The 5485-nt window shown below is 35.9% G+C and overlaps 1 pseudogene; it reads left to right on the forward strand.

The window, feature by feature from the left end:
• The first annotated feature begins 206 nt into the window (after positions 1-206).
• Positions 207-901, forward strand: LOC140870709 (agamous-like MADS-box protein AGL80; annotated as a pseudogene).
• The last annotated feature ends 4584 nt before the right edge of the window (positions 902-5485 follow it).

Below are 5485 nucleotides of genomic sequence, written 5' to 3' on the forward strand. Positions count from 1 at the left end.
AAATTATTAAAATTATTACCAAAACGTTGGAAAACATTACTCCCAAAATCTTCCCTCATAATTTCAAACAAATGCCACAAATTAAACCCTTATATTATATATATATATATAGCAATTACCAGAAACCAAACATGCATTCCCCACAAATCACATACACTACTCTATATATCCACCATTGCTTCCGATCTTGATCTTGGTTTGCTTCCATGACGAGAAAGAAGGTGAAGCTCTCATTCATCACCAACGATTCGTCTCGGAAAGCGACCTACAAGAAAAGAAAGAAAGGGCTCATGAAGAAGGTGAGCGAGCTAAGCACGGATCGACGCATGTGCCATAGTGTTACGACTCCATGCCGCGGTAGGATCCTCGTGCGGTGCAGCGTGTGATAGCGCAGTTCAGGCGTGTGCCGGAGATGGAGCATAGAAAGAAGATGGTGAACCAAGAGTCTTTTATCCGAGGCCAGATCGCCAAGGCGGCGGAGCAGATCAAGAAACTGCAGAAAGATAACCGAGAGAAGGAGATCACTCATCTCATGTATCAGTGTTTGACAGGGAAATGGTTGCAGGGATTGGCGGTGCCCGAGTTGAACGATATGGGGTGGTTGCTTGATCAGAACTTGAAGGAAGTCGGTAAGAGGATTGAGATGCTTAAGAAGGAGGAGGAGCCGTCGGTGAGGGCAGCGTTGGAGCAGAAGGTGGCGGTGGAGGAGGAGGAGTTAGGAGGGATGGAGAGGGCACCTCATCCGATTTGGCTATCGGATTGGATGGGGAATCCGAGTTATCATCAACTGCAAATGGGAGGGTTTTTAGGGTATGGCGACGGCGATGGGACGATGTTGCCATTTAGTGACAGTGGCAATCATCATGCGGCAGCCATTTGGTCTAATGGCTTCTTCCCTTGAAAATTGCATGAAATAATCGCTGTTTTTAATGATTATTATATTATATTTTAAAATAACTTAGCTAAGATTATCTATACTATCTATACTATTAGGTACCGTTTGGTACATTTGATGAGAGTAGGATGATCCATAAATTTTAATCATCCCATGTTTTTCTCATTTTTTTGTTATCCTAATTATATCTCATGGCCCGGTATGATATTTGATGAGGGCTTGATGAAAATTACCTTCTAACACATGGTATTAATGATGGATGATTATCCTATTGGTGAAATTTTACCAATTTACCCCTCTTCCCATGCCAAAACCCAAGCAACGCGAGAAAACCCTACACACGCTGCAGCCGCTGATGGGAGATTGAGGTATCGATTCAAAATTTCATTGTGCCCTTTCCTTGATATTTTTCGCGATTTCTTTCTCATCAACTTCAGATTTGAATTGTAGCAGGTAAATGACTCAGGATTTCGAAGATTAATTCACGTTGTAGGTATGATCCATTTTTTTTTTTACATTCGACATTATTCTCTTCTCTCTTCTTTGTCGTTCTCGATGGAATTGAGATCTGATGTTATTAGCTAGAAGATTATGGTTGGTTTGATGAATGTGAATTATTTTGTGAAAATAAAATTGTGCTTGAACTTGCTCTGATTATCATGAACACATAAAAGCAATCGAAATTCCCATTGAATATTGTGGTAAATATGTATGTGCTTGAAATTGCTCTAATTATTGTGACTATTGTGAAGTATTGCTTTACAAAATGCCTGTAAGAATACATGGTGGTGAATTTCTGTTCATATCCAGCTATTTTGAGTTCGTGTATTTGAGTTTTTTTTTAAAAGGAAATCGTTATTATTTTGATTCTGAAATGTTTATTATTTGGGAAAAGCTTGCTGCAATTGTGAACATACTGCTATGGTAAGTATTTAATAAATTTATGTACAACTTGGCCGCCATGTTGCAAAATGACTTCTGTAATGGGAAAAGAAGATGAAGCCATCCATATTTTTTTAATACTACGTCAACTATTCGCCTCTTGGTTCGTGTTTTTGACATTGATAACACGTTTTTATGTCAAGTTTTTATCCCAAAAAAAACATAGACACCATAGGAGACACGCCTTGTATGTTATTACAGAAAGGTTACAAGCCCAAATCAACCATTTACATAGGATAATTGAAGTAGGAGATGTGAAGTGTATTGTTAACTTGAGGATGAGTAGAAACGCATTTGCACGACTATGTTACCTACTAATCAATGTTGGAGGCCTTCAAGAATCTAGATATCTTCGGGTCGAAGAGAAGGTTGCGATATTTTTGTCTATTTTAGCGCATCATAAGAAAAATAGAATCATTGGGCACGACTATCAACGCAGTGGGCATACTGTAAGCACTTATTTCCATGAGGTCCTCACATCTGTTTTGAAGTTGCACATTATACTTCTTGTGAAGCCCGCACCTGTTGATGAGAATTGCACAAATGAAACCTGGAAATGGTTTAAGGTATGCCAATCAATTCACCTAATTCATCAACTTTTGACGATTCAACTAACTGTTTCAATTCTTATGGTTCAATCAAGCATGTCTTTTTGTTATCTTAACACTGCCAACACTGTATTTAACATGTTCACAGGGCTGTCTTGGTGCACTTGATGGTACATATATCACCGTCCACATATCAAACAAGGACAAGCCAAGATATAGGACAAGGAAAGGGACAACAACCATTAATGTTTTGGGGGTTTGTAATAGTGAAATGAAGTTCATATACGCTCTATCAGGTTGGGAAGGGTCAGCTGCAGATGCAAGGATTCTTCGAGATGCCGTTACTAGAAAAGATGGGTTAAGAACCCCTATAGGTGAGAATTGAATTTACTGGTGCCACTAAAATTTCCAGATACTTATTTAATTAAGATTTGTATTTAACATGTAACAAGGCTGCCTTGATTTGAATTATTTCAGGTTGCTATTATCTATGCGATAACGGGTATGCAAATGTGGAAGGGTTTTTAACACCATTCAGGAAAACACATTATCATATGGATGATTGGGCGCATGGTTCCATTGGTCCTCAAAATTACAAGGAGCACTTCAACTCCAAGCATTGTCGTGCACGTATTGTTATTGAAAGGACATTTGGTCTGCTGAAAAGACGTTGGGCTATACTTCGGAGTCCATCATTCTACCCCCTAAAAGTTCATAATCGTATTATTATGGCTTGTATTCTTCTGCATAATTTCATCCGTTCTGAAATGCCAAATGATCTGCTAGAGGAAGTTGTCAATGCTACAACCAGCACCACCAATGAAGATGTTGACTGTGACTTCATTGACAGCATCGGGTCTTCTCCGGCTTGAGATATGTGGAGAGAAAACTTGGCTTTATCGATGTATCACAATAGATGAAATATATTAGATACATATGTTGTTTAAAACATATTATATATTTTGGAGAGGGCTGTCTTGGGTGTTAATCTTTGAGACAAATGAACAATTTATTATGTATCTTGGATTTTGTGATTGATTTGGTATTGTTATACGTAAATGTCTCGTTGACACTTCTTTTTGGTGGTTGTTATTTATTATAAGCTTCATTGTTCTCATGTTTCATGGCTTCTTTGCTTGGTTGCTGTTATTTCTTATTAGTTTCATTTTTTCATTTTTTAGGATTCTTTGCTTGGTGGTTATTTCTTATTAGCTTCATTTTCATGTACACAGGGCTTAGCTACTGATATAAAGCATACATGGAGGGTGGAGCATCTAGCAAGGCATTACTTGAGAAAGGAAAGAAATCGGATAAAGGTCGACGTATCTGGACTATGCGAGAGGAAGAAGTCCTCATTCAATCACTGAAGGATGCAATCAATTCTGGTTACAAGAGTGAAAATGGCTTTCGTTGTGGGTACTTGGTGTTTTTAGATGGTCGATTCCACGAATGAAGCTTGGGAGTCCATTATTAAGGTAATATCTATTATCTTTCTTTTCTGCATTATGAAGTCATTATTTATTTATTGTTTGGACTAATGCTTTTACTCTCTTATATTAAATTTTCACACAGAATGATGCTACTGCACGTATGATGCGCTACAGGCGCTGGCCATATTACTATGATTGGTGCGAAATTTTTGGGAATGACCGTGCCAATGGAGAAAAAGTGGAGACCTTCACTGAAATTGTACAAGGGGTACTCAACATGACAAGTGACGTAGGGTTGGAAATGGAAGCTGAGCCGGATGACGTACTTCATACCATCAATGCTACTAGTGAATCTATGTCTGGAACAAAGCCACATTCATGGACTGCAGATAGCAAAAAGAAGAAGACTAAAAAGAGAAAATTACAAACTCAAGGCGAGGAGCTTTTTATTGATGCAATCAATAAGTTCACTGAAATGACAAGGGATACCATGTCTGATCTTATAAAAAAGTTTGGCCATGATATAGATGCAACAAATGATGTATTTTATGCCTTAAGAATGATTGAAGAACTGACCAGGGAAGAGAGGTTGGCTGCTGCTGAGATGTTAGTTGAGAAACCTAAAAAGTTGTCTCTGTTCTTGAGTCTCCCAGTTGAGGAAAGGCTAGCTTTGGTTAAGAAGCTACTGAAATCAATTAGGATGTGCTACTGAAATCAGGTTAATAAGCTACTGAAATCAGATAAACTAGATTTGGATGTTTTATATGCTTTTGGTACATTGTATTTAGTTTCTATCTTTTTTACAATGTGTTTTGTCGATGCTAACAACTAGCACAATTTCTTGATTTCTAATAAGCATCGAACTTCATATCCTTCGCTTTTATGCTTTACTTGTATATGTTTCTTTTTACACCGGCAAAGAATACCTCAAAAAGTGAGGAAATCTAAAAAAAGGTTCACAAAATGATTTTGTGAAAATTATGCATGTTTTTATATCAGGTTGTAAAGAAATATTTTGTTTTTTTATATTCATATATTGATTGTTATCCTTCATTTTTTATTTTTTATGTTTCAATTCATGCAAAAGAGCACTTTAAAAATTAAGAAAATCTGAAAACAAACAGACAATGGTTTTGTGAAAATTATGCATGTTTTATTATAAAAATGTGCCTCTAAATTTATATATAAATTCATTTTTATTTATTTAATATAATAATAAAAATAAATCGTGACTTTATTTTTGTAGGAAAAATTACCTCCCACAAAAATGATTTCATATAGATCAAAAATTTTTACTCATTCTCCAAAAAAATTTATCATTCACAAGAAATGACATTTTTATATAATTAAGCATGTAATTGTGTGAAATTAACAAGGGAAATTAAGAGAATAAATATAATAATCCTACAAAACTAAAAACATACAAAACAACATATTATTCATATCTATGTATTACTTATACACATCTTATCATGTTTTTATCATAATTTCACTCATCTCTCATACATCTCATCCATGATACCAAACGGTATCTTAGGCTCCGTTGATTTGTGTGATGGGATAACTGGATGATAGATAATTAGAATGATAAAACAATAAAAGATGTGGATAATTAATGTAAGTGATAAAATGTGTGTTGTTTGATAGCATTTTAAATTGAAGGATAAATT

This window comes from Henckelia pumila, unplaced genomic scaffold, assembly GCF_033568475.1.
Source record: "Henckelia pumila isolate YLH828 unplaced genomic scaffold, ASM3356847v2 CTG_19:::fragment_2:::debris, whole genome shotgun sequence".
Taxonomy (NCBI): domain Eukaryota; kingdom Viridiplantae; phylum Streptophyta; class Magnoliopsida; order Lamiales; family Gesneriaceae; genus Henckelia; species Henckelia pumila.